Source organism: Nannospalax galili, unplaced genomic scaffold (genome assembly GCF_000622305.1).
Source record: "Nannospalax galili isolate Female #2095 unplaced genomic scaffold, S.galili_v1.0 scaffold1119, whole genome shotgun sequence".
NCBI lineage: Eukaryota > Metazoa > Chordata > Mammalia > Rodentia > Spalacidae > Nannospalax > Nannospalax galili.
In genome coordinates this window covers 926909-946322 of record NW_008343597.1, presented here as the reverse complement: position 1 = coordinate 946322, position 19414 = coordinate 926909, and the positions used below count along the sequence as shown (strand labels likewise).

Below are 19414 nucleotides of genomic sequence, written 5' to 3'. Positions count from 1 at the left end.
GAATTTTGTCAAAAGCCTTTTCTGCATCTATTGAGATGATGATGTGGTTTTTGTCTTTGAGTCCATTTATATGATTAATGACCTTTATTGACTTCTGTATATCGAACCATCCCTGCATCTCTGGAATAAAGCCTACTTGATCATGGCAAATGATGTTTTTGATGTGTGTCTGTATGCAGTTTGGAAGTATTTTCTTGAAAATTTTTGCATCTATGTTCAATTAAGGGTATGGGTCTATAGTTTTCTTTTTTGGTTGTATCTTTACCTGGTTTGGGTATGAGAGTGATGCTGGCTTCATAGAAGGAATTTGGGAGTTCTCCCTCTGTTATTATCATTTCGAATAGTTTAAGTAGTATTGGTTGGAGGTCTTCTTAAAATGTCTGGTAGAATTCTGCTGTAAATCCATCTGGGCCTCGGCTTTTTTTAGTTGGGAGGCTTTGTATTACTGTTTTGATTTCCTCATATGGTATGGGTCTGTTTAAACTGATCTCTTCTTGATCTCTTGAGCTCTTCTTGGTTTAACTTTGAATAGTTTAAGTAGTATTGGTTGGAGGTCTTCTCTAAATGTCTGGTAGAATTCTGCTGTAAATCCATCTGGGCTTCGGCTTTTTTTTAGTTGAGAGGCTTTGTATTACTGTTTTGATTTCCCCATACGGTATGGGTCTGTTTAAACTGATCTCTTCTTGATCACTTGATCTCTTCTTGGTTTAACTTTGGTGGTTCCCATGATTTCAGATATCCATCCATTTCTTTTAGACTTTCAGATTTAGTAGCTTATAGGTTTTTAAAATAGTCCCTTATAATGGTCTGGATCTTTTGGGTGTCTCTTGTGATGTTTCCCCTTTCATCTCTGATTTTGTTGATTTGGATTTGCTCTTTCTTTCTTTCGGTTAACTGGGCTAGGGGTCAGTCTATCTTGTTTAGCTTTTCAAAGAACCAGCACTTAGATCCATTGATTCTTTGTATTGTTTTCTTTGTTCTGTTTCATTAATTTCTGTTCTGATTTTTATTATTTCTTCTCTTCTGCCAGGTTTGGGTTTCATTTGTTCTTGCTTTTCCAGTGTTTTGAGTTGCAGTGTTAGGTCATTTATTTCTAATTTTTCTTTCTAATTTTTTAATGAAGTCACCTAGAGCTATAAACTTCCCTCTTAGGACTGCTTTTAAAGAGTCCCAGAGGTTGTGTTGTGTTGTATTGTTCTTTTTGTTGAATTCCAGGAAATCGTTTATTTCTTTCTTAATTTCTCCTTTGACCCACTCATTGTTTAGGAGTGTGTTGTTTAATCACCATGAGTTTGTGTCATGACTAGGGCTTCGTCCAGTGTTGATTTTGAGCTTTATCGCATTGTGGTCTGATAGAATGCATGGGATTATTTCAATTTTTTTAAAATATTTTTTGAGGTTTGTGTTGTGGCCCAGTATGTAGTCAATTTTTGAAATGTTCCATGGGGTACTGAGTAAAAAGTGTATTCTTTGGTGTTTGGGTAGAATAAATCAAAAGATGTCTGTTGGGTCCATTTGATGTATGGTACCATTTAATTTGGATGTCTCTCTGTTTAGTCTTTGTCCAGTTGACCTGTCTAATGGAGATGGTGGGGTATTGATGTCCCCTACTATTACTGAGTTGGGGTTAATCTGTGTCTTATGGTCCTGTAGTGTTGTTTTTATGAATTTGGGTGCACCAGAGTTTGGTACATATATGTTAAGGTTTGTAATATCTCCTGGTTAATCATTCCTTTGATCAGAATGAAATGACCCTCCTTATCTCTTCTGAGTAGTTTTACTTTGAGATCTATTTTGTCAGATATTAGAATTGCAACCCCTGCTTGTTTCTTAGTGCCATTTGCTTGGAATATTCTTTTCCATCCTTAAGGTAGTGCCTGTTCTTGAAGGTGAGATGGGTTTCTTGCAGGCACCAAAAAGATGGATTTTGTTTCTTAATCCATTCACTTAGCCTGTGTCTTTTGACCGGGGAGTTCAGTCCATTGATGTTGAAGGTTATTATTCAAAGATGTGTATTGGTTGCCAGCATTTTGATTGCTGTTTGTGTTCTCTGTGTAATTTTGTGCTTCCTAGATTATACCTTTATTTTCTTTCATTGCCCCTGGGGTATAGTTGTTTCTCTCTCTGCTCTCTGTATGGCTTCAAGTATTGTTTGAAGGGCTGGTTTTGTGGACATGTATTCTTGCAGGCTATTGGTGTCATCGAAGATTTTTCTTTCCCCCTCAAGTATAGTAGATATTTTTGCTGGGTAAAATATTCTGGGCTGGCACCTATTGTCATTTAGACCTGGAAATACCTTGGTTCAGGCTCTTCTGGCTTTCATAGTTTGCATTGATAAGTCAGCTGTAATTCTGATGGGCGTTCCTTTGTATGTGACTTGTTTTTCTTTTGCTGCTTTCAGTATTCTGTCTTTGTTCATTTGTACACTTAGTGTTTTTACTATGATATGTTGTGGGGAGTTTCTTTTCTGATCCTGTCTATTTGGTGGTCTATGTGCTTCCTGTATTTGTGTGGGGATGTCTTTCCCTAATCTCAGGAAATTCTCTTCTACAATCCTGTTTAATATCTGGTCAATACCATTAACCTGAAATTCTTCTCCTTCCTCTATTCCTATGATCTGTAGATTTGTTCTTTTCATGGTGTCCCACATCTCTTGCATATTCCATTCCTGTGTTTTTAAAAATTTTCCATAATCTCTGCTTGAGTGGTCCAGTTCTTCAACTTTAACCTCCAGTGTTGATATTCTGTTTTCTCTTTCGTTTATTCTAGTGGTGAGGCTTTCCCCTGTTGTTTCAAGTTGGCTTAATGAGTTTTTACCTCCATCCTCATTTCTGCTTGATTTTTCTTCAATGTTTCTATCTCTTATGAATTCATTCAGAAGTTTATTCCTGTCTTCTTCTAGTTCTTTGATTTGTTTGTTTGTGTGTTCTTTAAATTCATTGAATTCCTTGATCGTGTTTATGATTGCTCTTTTAAGCTTTCCATTTCATTATTCTTTCGTTGTGGTTTTGGCATGTGAATTTCTTTTGTTATTTATGATTCTGATATGAGAATTAAGTTGAAGTACGCTTCTGTTTGTATTATTGGTGTGCCTTGGTCCTCTTCTTATTGGTTATATAAAGCTGGTTTTTCCAATTTTTAGGTTCTCTCAGGTTTTATTTTGGAGGGAACTGATGGCTTCAGATCAGCTACTCTGGAGGATCCACAGAAGCCAAAGTCAGGTTCCAGTCAGGTACACTCAGGCTTCCTTCTAAGATTTGGGATCCTTCTAGGAGGAACTCAGCAAAATTTGGGAAGTTCCTTAAGGGGGGGAGCGATTTTGGAACTCTAAGTCGGTTTGCTGAGTTCTTAGCCCCTATGCCAGAGGGAGGCCGGAAACAGCCACTCTCTGGTGGTCTGCTGAGATCACAGCTGATACACAGTTGGAGGTCAGAACCCACCCTCTCAGGCTGTCTGCTTAGATCTCAGTCTTATCCTACCAAAGCCAGGTCTGCCCAGGGGCCTTGGGAGGGGCCTCATGCAATCCCAGTTAGGGGGTTGAGTATGGCATTAGGGGAAGCTCATCACCACCTGGAGGCAGATCCAGGTGCTCTAGTCAGTCCCCTGGGTTCTCAGCCCCTATGCCAGAGGGAGGCCGGAACAGGCACTCTTTGGCGGTCTGCTGAAATCACAGTACACAGATGGAGGTCAGAACCCACCCTCTCAGGCTGTCCTCTAAGATCTCAGCCTTATCCTAATAAAGCCAGGTCTGCCGCGGGGCCTTGGGAGGGGCCTCACGAAATCCCAGTTAGGGGTGGGTATGGTGCAATTAAGGTCTCTCTGTAGCCCAAGCTGGCCTGGAACTCACTTTGTAGACCAGGCTGGCCTCGAACTCACAGAGACCCGCCTGCCTCTGCCTCCCAAGTGCTGGGACTAAAGGTGTATGCCACCATGCCTGGCAAGATCTTACATTCTTACCTGTTAGTCTTTCCTTCCCTCCCTCCCTCCCTCCTTTGTTCTTTCCTTCCTTTCTTGGGTGCTATGGATAGAACAAGGACTGTATATGTGGCTGGGTAAGTGCTCTGCCACTGAACTCTAGATCCAGCTCTTACGTGTTTTATAACCAGGGGATGTATGATTTTGTAGCTAGAGGATTTTTACAGGCCCGTTTCCTAAACTGAGACAAGTTTTAAAAATTTACTCTGACTACTGGGTCCCTTGCCACTCTCAGCTGCTGGCCTTGACTGCCTAGAAAGTGTGTGTGCATGTGGGGTGGCGTAGACTCTTTCATGCTCACTTATTCCATCACCGATAAGTGAAATGGACTCTCTCCTCCAGGGCTAATCCAGGAGGAAGCAACACGGCGCTCTCAGCATTGGTCTGGGGCTACCAGGGCCTGTTTTACCCAAGCATTGGACTTTCTGTAAGGATGCACAGCAGTGCATAGCCCAAAGGGGATTCCCGGCCAACTGGGTTGCTGTGCTCACAAGGTCCACTAAGGGGTGAGTGTTCTGATTACCAGGGATCTTAACTGGTCACACACAGGGACACTGTTTTCAGTGGAAAGACTCAAAGTTGTAGAATAGGTTATTCCTTTCTTTGATGATTTCCAGGAAGGGTAGAGGAGGATGGTGGAGAGAGGGAAGGCTGACTTGTACTCTCTCCATCTGCAAGACTGGTTTAGCCATTGCCCGACGACTGGCCAAGGATGGGGCCCATGTGGTCATCAGTAACCGGAAGCAGCAGAACGTGGACCATGCAGTGGCCATGATGAGGGAGAGGGGTTGTGTGTGACAGGCATTATGTGCCATGTGCAGAAGGCTGAGGACCGGCAGCAGCTGGTGTCCAAGGTGAGAGTCAAGGAACGGAAGGACACAGAGAGGAAAGCCCAGGATCTTTGCTTTACCACTCAGCCCTGGGAGGGGCAGGATGGGAATGGGGGCCGGGGCTTTCCAAACGGTGGCTTCTTCATGAGAGGATTCCACAGTTGAGGAGCTACCTAAAGGAATGGGAGATGCTCCTAAGGGGATTCCTGGAGCGCATGTTAGGCTCAGCACCACAAAACCTGCCTTTGGGCCCAGCCAGGATACTTCCCTTCGCCTAAGTTTGGTTTTCACAGGGTCTTTGTGACCATTCCTGGTTGGGGTTGAGGTAGACTCTCATTAGCAAGCTCAATGCCTCAATGCCCTGCATTCCTGGGCTACTCTGGAAGTTGAGTCCTTGCCGGGCTACCTCTACCCTCTCTCACAATTCTCTCCTGCAGGCCCTGGAGTACTGTGGGGGTGTCAATTTCCTGGTATGTAAGGCTGCAGTCAACCCTCTGGTGGGGAGCACTTTGGGAGCCAGCGAGCAGGTGTTGGTCAAGGGCAGAGACCAACCTAGTGAACTGGATGAGCGTCTGACACCAACTCTGTGCTGGACTCGCTCATGAGGTTACTGTAAAAGGTGGCAGGCTGATCTGTGCTATCTTATGGTTTATTTTTAGCTCTTGCACTCTTTTTGCAACTCAGGGGAGAAAGGATTGATTTTTTTTTTTTGGTTTCCAGGTTCAGAAGTTTCAGTCTATGGTTGGTTGGCCTTGTTATTTATGGGTTATGATGAGGCAGAATATCATGACAGAAGGACTTGGAGGGGCAACGTTACTACCTTATGGTGACCTCAGGAAGCAGAGACGGGGTGAATGCCTGCACTAATGCACTGCTTCCTTCTTTCCCTTTTACTCCATTCCCACCCCCAGCCTATTGGGTGGTGCTGCCCACATCATGGAGGCTGTTTTCTTCTTAATCTCTGGAAGCACCCTCACAGACACATCCAGAAGTATGATCTACTAATCTAGTTATCTCTCAATCAAGGTGACAACCAAGATTAGCCATGTCGCTATATAAGCATTTGCTGGTTATATGGCCGTGCATGTGTTAGGAAGGGTCTTGGGGTATATGCTACGCTGATCACTGTAATCCTCTTTGGTGATTTGATCTTGCTAGGTGAGCCTTTTCCCTAGGTGAGGGGTCCTCACTGTCCTCAGACTAACCTACAGGTCCATCCATCAGCATTGTATGAGCTCAGACATTCCAGCCCACCATGAATTCACTAAGATCTGTGCTCTTGTTCTACGGGTCCAGGAGAGACTCTGTAAAATGTTCCCAGATCCATCTGGGCCTCTGTTATTTTCGTCTCATGTTCTATCCGGTCCTAACGATTTGTTCTCAGTTCCCTCTGATAGATCAGATAGACGTGGATTGAATCTCATTATATCTGTCAGTAGTGTTCCCTGCTGTGTCCAAAGCACTGAGTTGAAGCATTTCCTGTGTGCGGCCTTGGTGTGTTTGGCCCTGTGTTCTGTTTTGCTGATACTCTCTTCAGGCCTCTCCTTTCTCTCTGCCCTCGGCTGAGTGCCTTCACTCTACCCTCAGAGGTGACCTGAAATCTGAACTCCCCACAGCCACCGATGAGCAGCCTCCCAGGCTCCTTAGCTTTACTCCTAATGTCTCTGAAAGATGGTTTGTGATTATGTAGCTGGCATTTCATTGCGGACAGTCTCCCAACCCTGAGTCATTCTCTTTTTGGTGTCTCGTGGGATCATGGGATCGTGCCTTTTTCTCAGCCTGCTCTGAAGCAAAGAGCACATGCTGACAATCAATCTGACTTTCTCTGAATCTCCCCTATTCTCCAAGGACTTGGTATTCAGCAAACAATTCTGCACCACTGGACAGCAATCATTGCTGGAGTAACTGTCCCCGGATCACATCTGCCAACACTTTGGAGGTGAAATTGTCACAAAATGAGTTTAGAATTTACCAGATGCTCTTCTTTTAACTGAATACAACTGACAGTAGGTGTCCCATGTGAGGAATTCCTTAATACTAAGAATGCTTATCCTTGGGCCAGTTTTGGGGATCTTCCTGGACCAGACCCTCATTTTTGTTAGCTGGTCAGGAAGCTTCTAACCAACCACCACAACCACGTCTCCATCCCTGTCCTTGCCTAAGGGATCTCTAGCATACGACACTCCTGAAGGGCCACAGATCTCTACCTAGGATGACTTATCACATAGAGATGTTCACCTGTCTATACTTATCCTTCCTATTTTCTATTTCTTAACACAGTATCTATTTGATTTGCTTTCTCCTGTTTCATTGCCAGTAAGGCTTAAATTCTCCCAGGACCAAGCATGAACATAAAAAAAAATGAGCCAGAGAGACAAAGACAGTTCTTCTAGAGCTCCCCCTGACTCTCACAACTGCTTCCCCACATCTGGTCTACCCTCAATCTCTTTCCAGTGACTTGTTCTTATAGTTTCTTTCTGCACAACCAGAACGTAGTTGTTTCCAGTTTGAGTTGCTCCTGTTCCCACTGCTCCTCCCCCTCCCTCCTTCCTCCTTCTCCTCCTCCTCCCTCCTCCCTCCTTCCTCCTCCATCCCTCTTCCCTCTTTCTTCCTTCTCCTCCCCCCTCCTCCTCCAACCCTCCTCCCCTCCTTCTCCTCCTCCTCCCTCCTTCCTCCTTCTCTTCCTCCATCCCTCCTCCCTCCTTCTCCCTTCTCCTCCTCCCTCCTTCCCCTCTTCTCCTCCTCATCCTCCCTCCTCCCTCCTTCCTCCTCCTCCATCTCTCTTCCATCCTTCTTCCTTCTCCTCCTCCTCCCTCCTCCTCCAACCCTTCTCCCCTCCTCCCTCCTCCCTCCTTCCTTCTCCATCCCTCCTTCCCCTCCTCCTCCTCCTCCTCCCTCCTTCCTCCTTCTCTTCCTCCATCCCTCCTCCCTCCTTCTCCCTTCTCCTCCTCCCTCCTTCCCCTCTTCTCCTCCTCATCCTCCCTCCTCCCTCCTTCCTCCTCCATCCCTCCTCCCTCCTTCTCCCTTCTCCTCCTCCCTCCTTCCCCTCTTCTCCTCCTCATCCTCCCTCCTCCCTCCTTCCTCCTCCATCCCTCTTCCCTCCTTCTTCCTTCTCTTCCTCCCTCCTTCCTCCTCCTCCATCTCTCTTCCATCCTTCTTCCTTCTCCTCCTCCTCCCTCCTCCTCCAACCCTTCTCCCCTCCTCCCTCATCCCTCCTTCCTCCTCCTCCCTCCTTCCTCCTTCTCCTCCCTCCTTCCTCTTCCTCCTCCCTCCTTCCTCCTCTTCCATCCCTCCTTCCCCTCCTTCTCCTCCTCCTCCTTCCTTCCTCCTTCTCCATCCATCCTTCCCCTCCTCCCTCCTCCCTCCCTCTCCATCCCTCCTTCCCCTCCTTCTCCTCCTCCTCCCTCCTCCCTCCTTCTCCCCACTTCTTCCTCTGCCTTTTCTCCTCCTCTTCCTTTAAATTTTTATTTATTTTTTGATTTTATATTTTTTTATGTGTATGAGTGTTTTGCCTGCTTGTATGTAAGTGCACCCATGGCATGCAATGCTCATGGAGGCCAGAAGAAGGCATTGGATTCCCTGGAACTGGAGTTATGGATGGCTTGTAGTTATGTGGGTGCTGGGAATGGAACCAGGGTTCTCTGGAAGAACAGACAGTGCTCTTAACTGCTGAGCCATCTCTCCAGTCCCCCTCTCTCATTCTTCCTTCTTTTGAGGTAGGGTCTCATGTAGTCCAGGCTGATTCAAACTCACTACATAGCTGAGGCTGGCCTTGAACTCCTGATCTTCTACTTCCTCCTCCAAGTGCTGGGGATTATAGTCAGGCACCACCAAGCCTGGCTGGGTCCAGTTGCTCTAAAAGTCATGCTCTTCCAGTCAGGTGTGGTGGCACATGCCTTTAATCCCAGCTAATCCCAGCACTCAGGAGGCAGAGGCAGGCAGATCTCTGTGAGTTCAAGGCCAGCCTGGTTTACATAGTGAGTTCTAGGCCAGCTGGAGCTACAGGGAGACCCTGTCTCAAAAAAAAAAAAAGGGCATGCTCTTTCTTCAACCTATTCTGAATATTTTTGAGGCTGTGCTCATAGGCCTATCTCTTACCTGGACTGCCTATAAGCCACAAGCAAGTTGGAAGGGGGATTGGTCTCCCAAGACTGCACATATTTGTATCAGTTGAACAAACTATAAGATTCCAAGTATCATATGAACAGGCCAGGGCTGACCATTGCTTCCTTCAACCCTGACCCTCGTTTGCTTTGATTTCAGATCCTGGATGTGAACATGAAGGCCCCAGCTCTTATGCTAAGCCAGTTGCTGCCTTACATGGAGAAGAGAGGGTTAGATTATAGGGTGAGGGTGGGAACTGATGGGTTCTCCTGCAGAATGGAGTTTAGAGAACACCTGGGCACTGCCAGGAGGGTGGCAAACACATTAGGAGCTGGCAGAGTGTTGTCTTTGGTAGAAAAAAGTTCCTGATCACCATTTCTCTCTGTGTATATGTATTGTATGTGTGTTGTATGTTCATGTGTGTGTGGGTGCACATGCATGTGTGTGTGTGTGTACAGAGGTCAATATCCAGTGCCTTTATCACTGTGGTGGTTTGAATGAGAATGTCCCCCATAGGCTCCAAGTAGTTGGACATTTTGTCCCCAGTTGGTGGCGCGTTTTGGGAAGTCTTAGAAGGTGTGGCCATGCTGGAGGAAGCAGGTCACTGGGGGTGGGCTCAGAGAGTTCTTAAGCCTTGCCAGATCTCCAGTTGCTCTCTTGCTTCTTGTGCCTGCTAGAAGATGTGGAGCCTAGCTTCTGCTCCTCCTCCAGCCACCTCTGCCACCATGCCTCCCCACTGTGTAGACTCTGGCCCCTTTGAAACCCTAAGCCCAAATAAACTCTTCCTTCTGTGAGTTCCTTTTGTCAGTGTTTATATCACAGCCACAGAAAAGTAACTAACACAATCACTGTCCATGCTTTTACGTTTTATTTATTTTTATTTTATGTGTATGAGTGTATAGCCTACATGTATGTAAGTGAGCCTGTGTCGTGCAATGCCTGAGGAGGTCAGAAGAGGGTGTAGGATCCCTTGGAACTGGAGTTATGGATGGTTGTTGACCACCGTGTGGGTGCTAGGAATTGAATCCAGGACCTCTGCAAGAGCCACTGCTCCCACCTGCTGAGTCATCTCTCCAGCTCTCACCTGTTTTTTGTTTTTTTTTTTGAGACAAGGTCTCTCACTGAACCTGCAGCTTACTAATTTGGTTGACTAACCAGTGAGCTCCAGAGAGTCACCTGTGTGCCTCCCCAGTGCTGATTACAGGTGTGCGTGGCCGTACCTGGCTTTCTACCCGGGGGTGCTGGAGAGCAACCGTAGGGGATCCTGCTTTCACTGCCCTCCACTGACCGAGCTGCATCCCCCATCTCGTTACCGTCGCTTTTTTGGTCTCTCCCCTGCTCCACCTGCTTCTTTTTTTAAATTTAATTTTTAATTTTTATTTTTACGTGAGTGTATTGCCTGCATGTACGTTAGTGTTCCCGTGTCATGTAATGCTGGCAGAGGTCAGAAGAGGGTGTCGTATTCCCCTGGAACTGGAGTTATGGACAGTTGTCAGCCTCTATGTGGGTGCTGGGATTCAAATCCAGGTCTTTTGCAAGAGCAGCCAATGCTCTTAACTGCTGAGTCAACTCTCCAGCCCCTCCATCTGCTTCATAAAAGGTGCTCATCCATTGGCATTTGTCCCCCTGTCCTGGGGGCCATTTTGCCATAACTACTTTACTCTTCCTAAAGCTGATTTTCTGCTTGTCTCTCCCCTAGAAGAGCAAAACATAAGGGATAAATATGGGCACACTGTTAACAGTATTGGAATCTCAGCTCTGCCATTCCCTGGTTGTTACTGAACTTCTGTCTCAGCCTCAGTTTCCAGTAGTAATGGGACCTTCATTGCATTATATGATGTCATTACACCCTGATCAAGGGCAAGTCTCTAGCTTCACTTCTCCGGTGTCTTTTTCCTCTTAGGAATGCTGCCGTCATCTTGGTCTCCTCCACGTCAGCTTACGTGCCATGTGTGGTAAGCGCTTGGTTCTTGTGTTCCTGGTTGGTGTAGGGGAAGAGGTCACTTTGTGTATTCCCCAGAGCCACACAGGGACCGTGCCCAGGATAGACCCCTGCCTTATTCCCGCTGTCCTGAACTGAACTTGTCCACGTGGCTTCTGGGTCCCTCAGATCACACCTTTGTTCTCTGACAAGGCTGAGCAAACTGTATCTGAGCTCTGGGCTTCTTCAGCTGTGATCCTCTGTGGGTAAGAACTCCAACAGATAGACACTTTCTTCTACCCTCCTCAGTCCCCAACACTCGTAACTCTCTTCCCAGGAGTTGGGTGCCTACAATGTCAGCAAGACGGCCTTGCTAGGTCTCACCAGGACACTGGCATTGGAGTTGGCTTGCAAGTACATCCAAGTAAACTGTCTTGTTCTAGGAATTATTAAGACTGACTTTAGCAAAGTGGTAAGGACTGGTTCTCTGCCTACTAGCACTGCTCAGCAGAAATGCTCCCAAGAGCTAATGGATAATGGGGTGACCGAGACCTAAGAGCAGCATCTTTTTAGCTGAAGTCCTCACTGTCCTCTGAACCCAGCTAGGGCTCAGTTCATTGATGCTGAGAAAGGGAACCATGTTGTTTTAGCAGCACCGATTCATTTATCTCTTTCCTTTGCCCAGTTACATGGCAATGAAGCTGTCAGAAACCACTTAATGGAGAACCTCCAGCTTCAGAGGCAAATGGGGTTTGTAGCTTTGGTGGCCTGGGCACACAGCTGGGGAGGAGCAGCTGAGGATATTTTGATTCTGTTTATTGGCCTTTCCTTTTCCTGGAGTCTGGGTCCACACACAGCCGAGTCTACCCTATCCTCCCATGAGACTCCCTGCCACCTGTGGCCTGTGAGCTCTAGGGCAGCGCAAAACCAGGGTTCGAGTGAGAATGGTATAGCCTTCTCCCATCCAGGATTGAGCAGCCTGAGGACTGTGCAGGACTTGTGTCATTCCTGTGTTCCCCAGAGGCCAGCTACATCACTGGAGAGAACATCGTAGTGGCCAGCTGTCCTCTTCGGTTCTGAGGGAGTTGGATGGCTGATCAGCTGAGGGCAGGCATCTTGGGAGAGTCTGGGGAGAGGGTGTTCAGCTTGGCCAACGTATCAGTTGGAGACTCACCTGTGCTAGACTTGAAGAAGAAAACGCATCAGCATTCTCATCCCAGGACTCTCCACAGGGCCACTTGCAGATTCTACTGATTTCACCAACATCCAAGGCTCTTGGCGTCAGGCTGTGGGCTTGGTGCTTGGAGGGACCTTAAGGGAAAGGAGTGGAAGCTCCTGTCCCGAAGGATCTTAGTCCTTTCTCTGTAATTTGTGCTTTAAACACATATAAAAATAAACTGGATTGATCTTCACATTCTGAGGCTCCTGGCAAGGGTGGAGTCAAAGTCAGCATGGCTGGGGGCAGGTCGCGCCTGTCAGCTGTGGAAGAGCTGCTGTGGTAGACACCAAAAGCAGGACAGGTTTGCTGAGCAGTCTTCCAGCCCTGACCGCCTGGTGCAGAGCAGCGAGGGTGCAACCCATGGGGGGATCCTGTTTCTAGACAGAGTGGGGAGAAGAGAACTTGCTTGTAGTGGAGCAGTGCTCAAAGATGAAGGATTGGTGGTCCAGAGACGTGTTTGAATTGGGGGGGGACTGTTGTCAGGAGAGTAGAGGATGGGGAGTAAGCACAGGAGGAAATGTGTGTGGTGTAGAGGGAAGTTCTCATCCCGTTCGTGGCTCTTGTCCCCTTCTTGTTCAGAACCAATGGGATGAGGGAATGCCCCTGGCTAGGAGGGGGTCAAAGCAGGAGAAAGCCACCCCGTGGCTCCTCAGCAACGGTACCTGTTGTGTCTCTCACAGTACTTCCTTGGGCTGAGTGAGGATGAGGCCTGGGATATTTTAATTTCCCCATCTTTCCCCCAGTCTTGCTCAGCTGTTTCTAGCCTAAGAACTGAGGGGTGTGGATGACTGTGCATATGGTTTCCTGGGATAATTAACCTTAGTATCCACTTGGTTCTCAGCGGGACTGAAGCTCTTTCTCCTGAGCTAATACATGAAAAGACAAACAAAAGACAATGAAGTATGGCACCTAGAGTGTTCCTGCCGACTGAGGGTTATCTGTGTGCTGAGGAGGAAATGAAGGACCCTTAGCACTGGAAGGCTGTAGATGCAGCTAATGAGCTTACAGCTCCTCGTGTGTGTGTGTGTGTGTGTGTGTGTGTGTGTGTGTGTGTGTGTGTGTAAGTGTAATCTGAATAACACACCCTCCACTGGCAATAGTTTGTTGCATACCTGCACATTCAGCTGGGGTTCCAGCTGTCTCTGCTAAGGGTCAATGGTAGTCCAGAGTGGAGAGTTTCTGTGCTGAGTTGGGGTAGGAGTGGTCCTGGGGGGTGCTAAGCCTAGGTGTTTGGGCTGGAGTTTTATGACAGCTGTGTTCTATGGGGGTAAGGTGAAGACAAAAACTGGGCAGTAGACAAAGCTGGAAAAAAGAGCCAGCTCTTACTGTTAAAAGAGCCAGTAAACATCCTGGGTTGGATTTTACTAAGATCTTCCCTGCTATAGTTTGAATGTGTTCTTCAAAAATCCATTTTTGAAAACTCTTAAGTCATATGTCACAGGTATTTGGAATGTTGGGCCTTTGGGAGTTCATTAGTAGTAGATGAACCATGGGAGCAGGGGCCCATGCTGGCATTAGCGGCTTTACAAGAAAAGAGAGAAAGAGACCAGAGCCAGCATGCGTGCTTTGTGCTCCATGAGATACTGAATGTCAGGATGGGATTCAGCAAAAAGGCCCTTGACAATTGCTGAGAAGATATGGGTGGTGCCATGATCTCATGCTTATGACTCCAGGACCACGAGTGAAATAATCTCTGTTTATAACGTACTCGGTCTTTGCTACCAGTTGTAGCAAGAGGTGCTAGACTAAGATGCAATGGCTTTCACAATGTCAGTGGAGCAGTCCATGGCAATCATTGGGTCATACCCGGGCCTCTCTGGGCTTGCCCCTGTAAGGTTCTAGAAAGCAGGAAGGAGACAAAGGGAAACTGACTTTCCACAGAGAAAACAGATTTATGAAAGAATAAATCGAGAGAGCCCCCCCCCCCCCGCCCCAGTTTGTAGGTCGGAAGAAGTGGGCTCCTTGCAGCCTGGGATCCCAAGAAAAGCTCAGCCTCCCTTACAGACTCAGAGTTTTTATATTTTTCTCCCTTCAGGGATGGGGAAGGGGTTTGGGGCTGAGGCTGTGTCATCTCAGGCAGGTGCAGGGTAATTTTCCTCATTATGTGGTGGGCCAGTCATGCAGGACTCCAGTCCTGGGAGTGCCTGTGCTTGGGATTGAGTCATATGAGGGAGCCAAGGTCGGGGGTTGTGAGACGCAGCCGACAGGAAAGCTGCCAGGGAGTGGTAACCATGCATTCGGGGCCTAAGTTTTCTCCTTCGGTACCAGCACGTCGACATGTATCAGCACTGTCTCATACACAGACTTGAGGATCAGTGGGGTGAATAAGCCACCAGGGATCATAGCGATGAGGTTGTCCTGACCACCTGTAACACTATCAGCAGGCTTTTCAATCGGTTCCTTCAGTGGCATAGACATCTCCTCCACAGTGCAGGGGTGGTTGAGGTGGCCAGAGATATTGGACAGTTTGTACCTGAGTTATATCCTGGGCTGAAGCCAGCAAACCAGGTGCTTCTACAGTGGCAGATGTGAAACAGGCCACTGTCTCCACACTGGCCATGGCTGTGGGCATCCAAACTCCTGCATCTGGGGGGAAGTGTGTCTTCAGATGTGCTTTTCCCTATGTCCCAGTTTGCTTTCAGTTGCTGTGATAAAACACCGAGCAAACCTACTTGGGGAAGAAAGGGTTGACTTGGCTTACAGTTTACAGTCCATCATCAAGGGAAGCCAAGGCAGGAGCTCAGGACAGGAAGCCAGAGGCAGCAGCCTGGATGTGGGAGCTGAAGCACACACCATGGAGCAACACTACTTACCGACTTGCTCCTCAGGCTGGTGCTCGGTTTGCTTTCTTATACAACCCAAGACCACCTGCCCAGGGTCTGTACCGCCCACAGTGGGCTGTGCTCTCCTGTATCACTCAACAATCAAGAAAATACCCCACAGACACGGCCACAGGCCAATTCAATGGAGGAACTTCCTCAACTGAGGCTCCCTCTACCCAGATGTGTCGGGTTGACAATTAAAGCTATCCAGAACACCCTGCTTTCCCTCAGTGGACTCAGTGTGCAACTGTTTCCTCTCCACAGATGTAGGTTCCGTGCCAAGCACCACAAATACATCAAAATCATAGCCGGAGCCACAGGCATTCTTGCCAATCAGACCCACTTCATAGGCCTCTAAATGGCTTCCTGTTGATTGGAGGTCTCATTGTAGAACTCCCAGCAACTGTGGATATAGGCAGCCAGGGCACCTATGGCTGGGCCTCCCACCAGTAGCCTTCCACCAGCTTGTGAGGATCATGGCACATGACCTCTTGGTCTTTGCAGGGGCCTGGCTCCATATCATTGGCATTCACCACCAGACACTTGGGCCTTCCATCCAAGGGCTTATTCCTGAAGGTCTTATTCCTTGAGGTCAGTGGGGAACCCAGCACCTCCACTGCCCCACAAGGCTGCTGTCTTGCTCTCACCCAAGATCTAGTCAGGCCGGTTCAGTCTTGTTCCAGTCACCTGGACTCCGAGCACCTTTCAGTCTCCAGTCTTGGCAGTCGTACAAGTTGGTGAAGACTGGATCTTCATCCTTCAGGAGACAAATGAAGTTTTCTTCCTTCTAAAGCAAATGGTCCTCTTGACCAATTACACAGTGGGGTAGAGAGTGGAGTTGATAGAACAGGTGAGAACTAGGAATAGGGTGGAAATGAAGGAGGGACGTGATCACCATCTAAGGTCTAGAACGAAGGCCATAGTCCACGTGTACCCTTGTGCTTCATTTATTTATTTATTTATTTATTTATTTATTTATTTATTTATTTATGTATTTATTTAATTTTGGTCTTTTTGAGACAGAGTCTCCCTGTGGCCCCAGCTGGCCTAGAACTCACTAGACCAGGCTGGCTTTGAACTCAGAGATCTACCTGCCCCTGCCTCCCGAGTGCTGGGATTAAAGGTGTGCGTCACCACATCTGGCTTTGTGCTTCCTTATTTGTGTAGGCAGGAACACTGGCTGGGTGTGGTGGAAGGATTTGAATTTGCTGTTCAGGCATGGACTACCTTGTATGTCCAGGGCTGGACTCAAATTTAGAGTTTCTGTTTCTTTAACTTTAGAAGGCTAAAAGATACTGTACAATAAGTACTCCTGCAAATCTTAGTAAAAATTCAATTTGCAATCATTTTGTTAGTGAGTTTTGATGTTTTCTAATTGCTGCTTGCTCCAGAGAGGATCATTTGTCTATATTTATATGCTTGGAAGAGACAAGCATAGGTTTCAAATCCAAGTTTGTCTCTCAATCACCTTCTGTGATAAAGTGACAGAACTCAGTCCAGTTCCCTCCCACAGGTCCATCATGGTCTAGTTTCTCTTTAAAGCAGAGCCTAAGGCAAGGATTAGACACCTATCCAGGGAGCAAAAGTGAGAGATCAAGTGGCGAGAGTAAGCAAAGCAAAAGGCTAGTGTGGGGGTGCATCATTGCTACAAGTGCGAATGAGTCCAGAGGGCACCTGCTGAGATTTCTAGGTTCTTGTATCTGGGAACAAAGAATTGGACCAAGGACACACTGCGGGTGATAGAAACAGTGGCAGTTTACTAAGGAAGATAAAGGCACTTCCAAGAACGGACAAGGGCCAGAGAGCTGGGAAAAGTTCGAGTCTCCATTCTCTCAATAGTGCCTGCCTTCTCCACATTTGACAGCTGGAGTTCATCCCAACCCCTTGTGCAGAGCCCACTGTGTGAGTGAGCTCTTTCTAGTCTTCCTCTGCTGTTGACTTCTTTCCCACGCTGATCTCAATGCCTCTGGAACCTCCCTTTCCACCCTAATCTCCTATTTCACCATGGAGGGAGCCACAGGGCTTTGCCCCCGGCCCCCTTCCCCAAGTCAGGATCTCCAAAGAGGAATATTGGATGCTTCTCACAAGTAAAGTGTCCACCTAGGGATGGCGGGGGGAACATTTATGTAAAAGTTGCCACCTTCCATCCATCAAGGGGTGCGGGAGGGGGGCAGGGGCTTATCAACTCCCCTTTCCAGAGAGGAAGATGCTGTTCACAGTGCAATGATTCAAGGACCATAGGAAACAGGCCACTTCAGCACGTCTGAAATCAGGATGAGGGCAAGACGATGTGAGAAGGGGATCATAGGAAGTAACAGTCCATGGTCTCAAATATATTTAGGGGACAAAACACTCAATCCATTGCTCCTGTGAAGCCCCAGGGAGAAACAGAACCACTCTGCACAAAATGAAGCAATTGGTCCACTTCCCCCAGGGGTTGGCATTCAGAAAATTTCCGGAGGCTTTCAAGCTGGCTGAGCTCAAATCTCCCACTAATGGGTTTGAGCAGTCCCTGTGGCTGTCCCTTGGGGTTACCAGAAGAAACCAGAGGATGAAAGAGATGGAAAGGCAGGAAAGAAGGATCACAGAGAAAACCCTGAGTTAATCACACATAGAAGGAGCTGGGAGCTCTTTTGACAATGGAATGTTCTATTTGCTGCAAAGTAGAGTTATTTAAATGCAGCAATGAATACTTTAAAATTTGTAGACATAATTTAAAAATTCCCTTTAACTTTCTCTAAGATAATATCAGAACAGTTTTAGAATGTGAAGGTCTTAGAAGGGAAAATGCAGGGCCTCCTTCTGTCCAGTTTCTAGAGAACAAATGAAAAAAGCTGCAGGTGGTAATGGTGGTACTTTGGGGACGCGAAGCCTGCCGAGAGTGGGACCGGGGTGTGGCCTTTGAGGTATAGCAACTGGATCCACCAGTAGTAACCCAACCAGAGCCTTAGGCAATTTAGAGTTGTCCTTGGTCGGATTTTCTATGAAAAAAAGATGAACTGTCCTTCCATGGAAAAGGAGGGCCCCTGGGCCGCCTAAACAGCTTATGGAATGCACAACTGGCTCGTAAGGGGTTGGGGGTTCTTTAACAGGTAGCAGAGATGAGTACTAGATGTCAATCAAAAGAGACTGTCATCACCCTTGTCTCTGTCTGTTAATGCTGCTGTAACAAAAACAATAGAATCAGGATTTATTTATGTATTTGTTTATTCATTTACTTATTGAGACAGGGTCTCGTGTATTCCGGAGTGGCCTTGAATTTGCTATGTCATGTCCCTTCTACCTTCTCAGTGCTGGGATTACAGATCATCACTGTGCACAGTTTATGTGATGCTGGGGATTGAATCCAGGATGTTGAGCAGTCTAGTCAGGTGCTTTACCAACACGGATACAGTCTCAGCCCACAATGGAGAATTTATAAAGAACACAATTTACTCTTACTGTGTTGGAGGCTGGGAAGGCACCAGCATTTGATGTCTGGTAAACACTGCTCTCTGCTTCCAAAATGGCATCCTACTGTTGCGTCTTCACGTGACGGAAGGGAAGAACAGATCCTTAAAGTCAAATCCTTAAAGTCAGTGAGGGCTCTGTTCTCATGACTTGATAATCCTCTCCTAAAGACCCTGGCTCTGGATACTACCATATTAGTGATTAAATTTCAACACAGGAACTTTGGAGGACATGTTCAGAAACAGACCCCTTAGAAAGAGCCATTTTGTAGAATCTCCCCTACTTGCACTTTTCTTCCTGGTCTTCCTGAACTCTATCAGTTAACTTCATGCCAAACCTTCCTGGGAGACTTCAACTTCCTCTTGTCTTGCTTCCATTGTCGAAGTTGAGCATTGATGCAGGCGTAAGGAGGTGTAGCCCCCTGAGGAGTCATGGAATCTAACCCACATGCCTGTCACAAAGGCTGTATTTTTTATGCCAAAGTTGTTGACTTCTCTCCAGTGTAATTGGTCTCTAACCTTTTTCAGAAGAGCTTGAAACATGCCCATCACCTGCTTCAGAATCTAGGAAGAGAGAACTGGAAAAGATCATACAAAAGATCTAATTTACCTTCTCCTTCCTTTCCTGTGAAGCGGGGCAAGGGACTTGGTACAGTGGGCTGGTGGGAGATATGGTCCAGAAATCAGATTCCCCGACCTTTGGTGTGGGCTTGTCCTCACGAGAAAGCCCCCTTCCGTTTCCCTAGCTCCTTGTACCTGATCATTGATTTAACCTCCTCAGAAGTTAAAATCTTTATGTGTGTGTGTGTGTGTGTGTGTGTGTGTGTGTGTCTATGTGTGTGTCTGTGTGAGTGTATGCCATGTGCATACGTGCGTGGTGCCCATGGAGGCCAGAAGAGGGTGTTGGATACCCTGAAGCTAGAGTTACAAGTAGTTGTGTGGTGCCAGAGGTGGGTGCTGGGAACCCAACTCAGTTCCTCTGCAAGAGTTACAAGCGTTGTTAACTATCGAGCTATCCTTCCAGCCTAGAACGTCATGATTTGAGCAGGATCGGCCCTTGAATGCACAGCCACGTTAACTTCTGCCAACTCCTT

General features: G+C 47.1%; 2 pseudogenes; one reads left to right on the top strand and one right to left on the bottom strand.

Moving 5' to 3' along the window:
- Positions 1–11910, top strand: part of LOC103739499 — a 17236-nt pseudogene extending 5326 nt beyond the window's left edge.
- Positions 11911–13794: 1884 nt separating this feature from the next.
- Positions 13795–18754, bottom strand: LOC103739497 (annotated as a pseudogene).
- Positions 18755–19414: the final 660 nt, after the last annotated feature.